The 9,925-nt window shown below is 47.5% G+C and overlaps 1 protein-coding gene across 4 annotated transcripts in view; it reads right to left on the reverse strand.

Moving 5' to 3' along the window:
• The window catches only part of LOC141047601 (uncharacterized), a 102,359-nt gene extending 101,804 nt beyond the window's left edge, over positions 1-555 (reverse strand). For 2 of the 4 annotated variants that reach the window (XR_012219846.1, XM_073542741.1), the window contains exon 1: positions 461-524. The gene's annotated coding sequence lies outside the window, so the exon portion shown is untranslated. Of the gene's footprint in view, positions 1-460 lie in introns of all 4 variants that reach the window. The other 2 variants (XR_012219847.1, XM_073542742.1) reach the window with 2 other exon arrangements.
• Positions 556-9,925: the final 9,370 nt, after the last annotated feature.

Raw genomic sequence — 9,925 nt, forward strand, 5'->3', positions numbered from 1 at the left:
CTCTGCCCAGGCTCCACCACAGCTCTGCCTCCAACCCTCGAACCCTCCACAGTACCACTGCCCGCTCATAGAAAAACTCCACTTCGGCACCACATCCTCACAATTCACACATTAATAGTTCCCACTGAACACTAGATCACATACATAGCCATCAGCTTTTGTTTTGGCCAACAAGGTAGACTCTTTTGGCTGGGCCCTATTCTGCCTATTTTATCTATGAAACATTTGTGAAAATATCCTGTACTCTTTTTAGGTATATAATTTATGTTTCTTTAAGGGAATGTACACATACATTTTTAAAATGAATCTTTATACCACATACAAGGCACAAATACCACCACACCATGGCCCGACCACATATTACCACCAAATAGCTACCGAATAATACCACATACAAGGAACAAATACCACCACACCATAAACAGACCACATGATACCACCACATACAAGGAACAAATACCATAACACTGACAAGGGGTTACCCCGACAGTGTGAAGCCAGGAAACCGCAGCATCTGATTGCTCCTACTCCGGCACTGAGAAGAAGCACTTCTCCTTCATTTTAAATGGTGTTAATTCCTTTTGGCAAAACAGGGGTTAATCGGCCATGTTGGAAGACTCTGTGTTCTCAGCTGAGCTCAGTTAGCCACTCCCATCCCAAAAATCTTTTTCAGTTTGTCAGTAAGTTGAGACTGGGATGGAGGTTTACATTCCAACAAGACAATGACCCAAACCATTATGTTAAAGCAACACTTGAGTGGTTTAACGCCTACATGACCATAGCTTTTTTTTTCGGTTTTGCGTTTTTGTTTTTCACTCCCCTTCTTTCCTAGAGCCATAACTTTTTTATTTTTCTGTCAATATAGCTATGTGAGGGCTTATGTTTTGCGGGACAAGTTGCACTTCTGAACGACGCCATTGGCTTTCGCATGTCATGTACTCAAAAACGGGAAAAAAATTCCAAGTTCGGTGAAATTGCAAAAAAAGGCAATCCTGCACTTGTTTTTTGTTTGGCTTTTTGCTAGGTTCACTAAATTCTAAAACTGACCTGCCATTATGATTTTCCAGGTCATTACAAGTTCATAGACATCAAACATGTCTAGGTTCTTTTTTATATAAGTGGTGAAAAAAATTTGCTAAAAAAATTGCGCCATTTTCCAATACCCGTAGCGTCTCCATTTTTCATGATCTCGGGTGTGGGTGAGGGCTTATTTTTTGCACGCTGAGCTGAAGATTTTAATGATATCACGTTTGTGCAGATACGTTCTTTTGAGTGCCCGTTAATACATTTTAATATAATGTTGCGGCGACCAAAAAAATGTAATTCTGGCATTTCGTTTTTTTTCTTGCTATGCCTTTTAGCGATCAGGTTAATCCTTTTTTTATTGATAGATCGGGCAATTCTTAACGCGGCAATACCAAATATGTGTATGTTTGATTTTTTTATGCTTTATTTTGAATGGGGCATAAGGGGCGTGATTTGAACTTTTGTGTTTTTTTATTTTTTTAATATTATTAAAAACATTTTTCTTTAACTTTTGGCATGCCTTAATAGCCTCCATGGGAGGTTAGAAGCTGCCATAGCTCATTCAGCTCTGCTCCATAGAGGCGATGCTCAGATCGCCACTATGTAGCAGAATTACTGCATTGTTATGAGCTCCGAACACAAAGCAATCAGGCACCAACAACCATAGAGGTCTCAAGGAGACCTCTGGTTTTTATGCAGATGAACTGATGACCCCGGATCATGTGACGGGGAGTCAGCGGTGTGCGTAATTCCAGCCCGATGGCCGGAAGCACGCGTTAAATGCCGCTGTCAGAGTTTGACAGTGGCATTTAACTAGTTAATAGGCACGGTTGGATCACGATTCCACCCGCGCCTATTGTGGGCACATTTCAGCTGTTCAAAGCAGCTGACATGTCTCGGCTTTGATGTGGGTTCACCACCAGAGCCCACATCAAAGCGGGGGATGCTGCCATTGGATGTACTATTCTGTCCGATGGCAGTAAGGGGTTAAGGGAAAATGTGTAAATGTTTTGGAGTGGCCTAGTAAAAGCACAGACCTTTAATCCAATTGAGAATCTGAGGTCAGACTTGAATATTGCTGTTGACCAGAGGAAACCATCTGACTTGAAGAAGCTCAGTTAGGCTGTGTGCACACGCTGCGGATTTTGCTGCGTTTCCGCAGCGGTTTTGGCCGCTGCGGACCCGCAGCAGTTTTTGCTGCGGTGTACAGTACCATGATTCCCTATGGGAATCAAAAACCGCAGTGCAGACGGTGCGGAATTTTCCGCGCGGATTATCTGCGGTTTTCAATCCGCAGAAAGAATTGACATGTCAATTCTTTCTGCGGATTCTCCTGCGGTTTGCCATCTCCTCCATTGAGGAGATGAAAAACCGCAGGGCAAAACCGCAGAGCAATCCGCAGGTAAAACCGCAGGTCTTTTGACCTGCGGTTTCACCTGCGGATTTTACAAAATCCGCGCGGATGAATCCGCACATAATCCGCAGCGTGTGCACACAGCCTTAGAGCAGTGAAGAATGGGCAAAAATTCCAGTGGCAAGATGTGGAAAACTCATAGAGACTTATCCAAAACAACTTGAAGCTGTAATTGGCACAAAAGAAGACTGTACAAAGTGCTGACTTGGGGGGTGAACAGTTAGGCACACAGAAGTTTTCAATTATTTTGTCCTATTTGTTGTTTGCTTGACAATAAAAAAAACAGTTGCTCTAAGTTGTAGGCATGTTCTTTACATGAACTGTTGCAAACTCTCAAAAAATCCAGTGAAATTCCAGGTTGTGAGGTAGCAAAACACATAAAATGCCAAGTGGTGTGAATACTGTATTTTTTCTACTATAATCTCATATTTTGCCTTTAATGTGGTGGTGGCAGAATTTGAACAAAAAACAAATAATTCTTAGTGTTGTATACTTGCGCAAACGTGGTGCTGAAATGATCAACTTTGATAGACAGTCACATGTTGGATTCTTCTGGGGTGGGCACTGTGTGTTATCATTGTAATGCAGGACATTCATAATTGCATTAAAACATGCACAGGACATGACCATGAGATGAATTGGGTTTTGTACACAATATCTGTATTTCAGCATTGACTAATCTTTCTTCTCTAGCACCATATGCATTGTAATCTCATCATCTTCACTGCATCTTCATGTTCAAAGAAAAGAGCTATGATCGAGGCTGTCAGAGTACAATTAGAAATGGAGAGTAGAAAGAGGTAAAACTCGAAGTTGACAGGAAGGCATAGTCAGAAAAACTAGCCAAGTCAAAACTGGGAACAACAGAAGCACCATACATCAAATCTGACTGGAATCAAAAGTACTTTCATAAAATCATAGAATGTTAGATTTGGAAGGACCTTAAGGGTCATTGTGTCCAACTCCCTGCTCAATGCAGGATTCACTAAATCATCTCAGACAGATATCTGTCCAGCCTCTGTTTGAAGACTTCCATTGAAGGAGAACTCACCACCTCTTGTGGCAGCCTATTCCACTCAATGATCACCCTCACTGTCAAAAAGGTTTTTTTATATGTAATCTGTATCTTCTACCTTTCAGTTTCATATCATTGCTTCTCGTGTTTCCATGTGCAAATGAGAAAAGGGATGATCCCTCTACACTGTGATATGCCTTCAGATATTTGTAGACAGCTATTAAGTCTTTTAGCCTTCTTTTTTGGAAGCTAAGCATTTCAACATCTTGTAGGACATATGTGGCACCCCTGAGGGTTCAGTCACCACAGAGGTACTACACCTCAGCCAGAAGTGTGGTACTCTGCTCTCAGGTAAGGAGGGAGCACCACCCAGAACCCAGACACTTGTATCCAACACCAGACCTCTCCAGGCCAGGGGGAGACTAGGCAGAGGGTGTGGGTGGAGAAACCAGCAGGGGGAGAGCTCAAGGAAGTGACAGTGAGAGAGTGAGTGAGTTGGAGCTGGGGACTTGAGCAGTGAGGAGCTCGTCCCTAGACCAAAAGACATTAGAAGGAGAGAAAGGAAAGAGGAAGAACAGAAAAATAAGCTTCAGTGTAAGAGAGAAAGAAGGGGTCCTAGGGGCACGGGTGTGACGAATCCACCCGTGGGGCCCGCATCCATGCCGTCCGTAGTTGGGTGGAGGGACCAGGCCACAGTTGGGGACCGGCCCCAGACTAGTGGAGAAACTAAGAACTCAGCTAGCTAACCGGAGGTTGCAGTATCTTCATGTGCTACAGCCACATCCAACATATTCCCTGAAAAGGCAGCCGAATAGGATCAAGGGAACCTAAAGCACGTCACCCGACAAGATCCAGGGCTGCTGGCTTGGGACACTGTGTGTGAAGCACAGGGCAGGAAAGGAGGGAGCCATCACAGTGAAAGGAACATCTGAAGGGGATTCTGACATGTGTACCTCAAATTACCTGAGAGCTGGCTGGACCACCGACCCGGAGGACACAACACCCCGGCTGGGGATTGTAACTGGAAGAACTGTGAGTAAAAGTGTGAAGACTGCACTCCACTGTGTCCTCTGACTTATTTACAGCGTCACCTGCATTGCACCATGACTACAACCACTATCATCGCCTTTAACACCTATAACTGCCCTGGGGCTTAACTCTACCCGTGGAGATCTGTAACAACTCTGCTGCCTCACCAATAGCCCCAGTGGTCTCTTTGCAGCGTCGGCTATCACTTCCTTGCCAAACACCATGGGTGGCGTCACAAATAGAGTTGAGCGATACCAGCCGATACTTGAAAATATCGGATCGGAATGGATCGGCCGATCTTAAAAAAAAGTATCGGTATCGCCGATTCCGATACCGGGAACCAATGCAAGTCAATGGGGCCAAAATATCGGAATTAAAAAAAACCCTTTCTTTCCTTGTAGGTTAATTCTACATGAAGAAAAACAACTAAGAATAATGTAGAATGTATTGTGGGAGGTGGAGGAGACATTAAAGCCATAGAGGTTTAGCCCAATCAAATGGAATAGCAGGAATTAAACTTTTTTTTTTAAAGATGTTAGGAGTTACAAAGATATTGACTATGTTAGCCTCATTTATATTTTGCCAGACATGTATGTCTTCTTCTTCTACTTCCTTTTTTTACATTCTTCTTCTTCTTCTTCTACTTCCTTTTTTTACATTCTTCTTCTTCTTCTACTACTTCCTTTTTTTACATTCTTCTTCTTATTCCTTTTTTTACATTCTTCTTCTTCTTCTTCTACTTCCTTTTTTTACATTCTTCTTCTTCTTCTTCTTCTTCTTCTTCCTTTTCTTACATTCTTCATATTCTTCTTATTCAACAATTATTATTCTACATATTCAGCTTCTTCATCTTCTTCCTATTCTTCTTCATCATATTCTTGTTTGTGTCAGGCATTCCTGTAGTTGTTATCTAGAAAAGTTAGAAGTTTACACCTTCCGTTCTGCCTGTCACAAAAGATTTACAACAGGATTTGTCCGCGTTCAGTTTGGCCTGCAGAAGCAGGCCTTTTCCAGGGGCACCACGAGGAGGAACGGACTCACCCCCATACACTGCTTAGTCTTCTTCTGCTTATAAATAAGATAATATCATTTGCTCAGAGTATTAGTCTTATGCTTAATGTTCTTCTGCTTTGTTTTTTTTATGCTTCTTTGTCTTCTCTCTCTTGTTGTTCTGCATCTTGGTGGTTGTCTTCCTGTTCTTTGTCCTCTTGAACCAGCTGACGGTACTGGCACCCGGAGGGGCAGCAGAAGGAACAAGAGCCAATGGCACTACCGAGGACCAGCTGACGGTGCTGGAACCCGGTTACTAAGCAGGAGGTACCTGTGCTACAAAGCACTACCAAGGACCAGCAGACGTTGCCGGAACTCGGATACCGAGATGGAGGCACCTAGGCCAAAGGCTCTGACGAGAACCAGCTGACGGTGCTGGAACCCGGAGGGGTAGCATAAGCTGCAAGAGCAAATGGAAATAGCGAGGACCAGCTGACAGTGCTGGCACCCGGAGGGGCAGCAGAAGGAATAAGAGCCAATGGCACAACCGAGGACCAGCTGACGGTGCTGGAACCCGGTTACTAAGCAGGAGGTACCTGTGCTACAAAGCACTACCAAGGACCAGCAGACGTTGCCGGAACTCGGATACCGAGATGGAGGCACCTAGGCCAAAGGCTCTGACGAGAACCAGCTGACGGTGCTGGAACCCGGAGGGGTAGCATAAGCTGCAAGAGCAAATGGAAATAGCGAGGACCAGCTGACAGTGCTGGCACCCGGAGGGGCAGCAGAAGGAATAAGAGCCAATGGCACAACCGAGGACCAGCTGACGGTGCTGGAACCCGGTTACTAAGCAGGAGGTACCTGTGCTACAAAGCACTACCAAGGACCAGCAGACGTTGCTGGAACTCAGATACCGAGATGGAGGCACCTAGGCCAAAGGCTCTGATGAGAACCAGCTGACGGTGCTGGAACCCGGAGGGGTATCAGAAGTTACCCCTGAAAAGCAAAGTTGGCATGCCGCAAGCTGGCCGCAGTTACCGAATCACACAGTCCTACAGGGGGTGCTTGTCCTACTGGCACTATGGAACAAACCTTTCTTACCAGAACCCGCAGTCCACATAGGAAGCACCTAAACTGCTGGCACCCTAGCCTCGGCTAACCCAACCGCAACACGACATGGCAACTTGGGGTGGCAAACTGACATTGACACTTCCCGGAAACAGCAGGCAGGGCTGGAACCAAGCTGGGCAGGAGGGAGTACCCGTGCCAAAGTCAGTTATGAGCAGCAACTGGCGATGTTGGAGCCCAGGACAAGCACTTAGCAGGCTGAGGCCTGATGTGCTGTCAATTGGGAGGCAGCAGGACAGATTGCCATCAAAACAGCAGGGGAACAGCTGACGTTACTGAACCCCACAAACACAGGAGCTAGTGTTTTACTCTGTGAAGACGGCACTTCCGAGCAACAACTGGCTGTGTTGAAGCCCAGGGACAAGCACGGAGCAGGCTTAGGCTGCATTGAAGAAATTTTAAGATCGGTTGTAGACTACTAATTTGAACCAAGCTCCACTTAGGCCTGTGGATTCACTGATTTTCGTATTTCCCCTGTCCTCCAACCCCGCCAGTTACAGCTCCGAAGTGGCGTCTGCACAATCCACACTTGTTCCTGTGTTACAGGTGTTCAGTCCGGTCAGTTAATCCCCTGATGTGTGTCCGGCAATGTCGCCTGCTCTGTCCACATTCCGATAATGGGAATGTGGACAGAGCAGGCGACATTGCCGGACACACATCAGGGGATTAACTGATCGGACTGAACACCTGTAACACAGGAACAAGTGTGGATTGTGCAGACGCCACTTCGGAGCTGTAACTGGCAGGGTTGGAGGACAGGGGAAATACGAGAGACAGTGGAGCCACAGGCCTAATTGGAGCACGGTTAAAAATCAGTAGTGGTACGACTGTGTAGGCAGCAGGAGACTTTGCCATCCACACAGCAGGGGATCAGCTGACATTACTGAACCCCACTGAGACACGGGAGCAAGTATCTCTTTCCGTGTGGACGGCACTTCCGAACTACAACTGGCTGTGTTGAAGCCCAGGAAATAGGAGGGTGTAGGCAGAGGCCTACTGTATTTTGAATGAGTTTACAGCAGGAGAGACTGCCATCCACACAGCAGGGGATCAGCTGACGTTACTGAACCCCACTGAGACACGGGAGCAAGTGTCTCTTTCCGTGTGGACGGCACTTCCGAACTACAACTGGCTGTGTTGAAGCCCAGGAAATAGGAGGGTGTAGGCAGAGGCCTACTGTATTTTGAATGAGTTTACAGCAGGAGAGACTGCCATCCACACAGCAGGGGATCAGCTGACGTTACTGAACCCCACTGAGACACGGGAGCAAGTATCTCTTTCCGTGTGGACGGCACTTCCGAACTACAACTGGCTGTGTTGAAGCCCAGGAAATAGGAGGGTGTAGGCAGAGGCCTACTGTATTTTGAATGAGTTTACAGCAGGAGAGACTGCCATCCACACAGCAGGGGATCAGCTGACGTTACTGAACCCCACTGAGACACGGGAGCAAGTGTCTCTTTCCGTGTGGACGGCACTTCCGAACTACAACTGGCTGTGTTGAAGCCCAGGAAATAGGAGGGTGTAGGCAGAGGCCTACTGTATTTTGAATGAGTTTACAGCAGGAGAGACTGCCATCCACACAGCAGGGGATCAGCTGACGTTACTGAACCCCACTGAGACACGGGAGCAAGTATCTCTTTCCGTGTGGACGGCACTTCCGAACTACAACTGGCTGTGTTGAAGCCCAGGAAATAGGAGGGTGTAGGCAGAGGCCTACTGAATTTTGAATGAGGTGACAGCAGGAGAGACTGCCATCCACACAGCAGGGGATCAGCTGACGTTACTGAACCCCACTGAGACACGGGAGCAAGTATCTCTTTCCGTGTGGACGGCACTTCCGAACTACAACTGGCTGTGTTGAAGCCCAGGAAATAGGAGGGTGTAGGCAGAGGCCTACTGTATTTTGAATGAGTTTACAGCAGGAGAGACTGCCATCCACACAGCAGGGGATCAGCTGACGTTACTGAACCCCACTGAGACACGGGAGCAAGTATCTCTTTCCGTGTGGACGGCACTTCCGAACTACAACTGGCTGTGTTGAAGCCCAGGAAATAGGAGGGTGTAGGCAGAGGCCTACTGAATTTTGAATGAGGTGACAGCAGGAGAGACTGCCATCCACACAGCAGGGGATCAGCTGACGTTACTGAACCCCACTGAGACACGGGAGCAAGTATCTCTTTCCGTGTGGACGGCACTTCCGAACTACAACTGGCTGTGTTGAAGCCCAGGAAATAGGAGGGTGTAGGCAGAGGCCTACTGTATTTTGAATGAGTTTACAGCAGGAGAGACTGCCATCCACACAGCAGGGGATCAGCTGACGTTACTGAACCCCACTGAGACACGGGAGCAAGTATCTCTTTCCGTGTGGACGGCACTTCCGAACTACAACTGGCTGTGTTGAAGCCCAGGAAATAGGAGGGTGTAGGCAGAGGCCTACTGAATTTTGAATGAGGTGACAGCAGGAGAGACTGCCATCCACACAGCAGGGGATCAGCTGACGTTACTGAACCCCACTGAGACACGGGAGCAAGTATCTCTTTCCGTGTGGACGGCACTTCCGAACTACAACTGGCTGTGTTGAAGCCCAGGAAATAGGAGGGTGTAGGCAGAGGCCTACTGTATTTTGAATGAGTTTACAGCAGGAGAGACTGCCATCCACACAGCAGGGGATCAGCTGACGTTACTGAACCCCACTGAGACACGGGAGCAAGTGTCTCTTTCCGTGTGGACGGCACTTCCGAACTACAACTGGCTGTGTTGAAGCCCAGGAAATAGGAGGGTGTAGGCAGAGGCCTACTGTCTTTGTAATGCGGAGACAGCAGGAGAGACTGCCATCTCCACAGCAGGGGAACAGCTGGCAGTGCTGAACCCCACTAACACTTGAACGAATGTGTTTGGCTCTGTGGAGACGACACTTCTGAACACCAACTGACGCTGTTGGAGCCCAGGATTAGGCGAGGAGCAGGCTGGGGCCTACTGGATTTTGGCAGGTGAATGCAGCAGGAGACTTGCCATCTCCACAGCAGGGGAACAGCTGGCAGTGCTGAACCCCACTAACACTTGAACGAATGTGTTTGGTTCTGTGGAGACGACACTTCTGAACACCAACTGACGCTGTTGGAGCCCAGGATTAGGCGAGGAGCAGGCTGGGGCCTACTGGATTTTGGCAGGTGAATGCAGCAGGAGACTTGCCATCTCCACAGCAGGGGAACAGCTGGCAGTGCTGAACCCCACTAACACTTGAACGAATGTGTTTGGCTCTGTGGAGACGACACTTCTGAACACCAACTGACGCTGTTGGAGCCCAGGATTAGGCGAGGAGC

Source organism: Dendrobates tinctorius, unplaced genomic scaffold, assembly GCF_039654945.1.
Source record: "Dendrobates tinctorius isolate UK_male_01 unplaced genomic scaffold, ASM3965494v1 ptg000128l, whole genome shotgun sequence".
Lineage (NCBI taxonomy): Eukaryota > Metazoa > Chordata > Amphibia > Anura > Dendrobatidae > Dendrobates > Dendrobates tinctorius.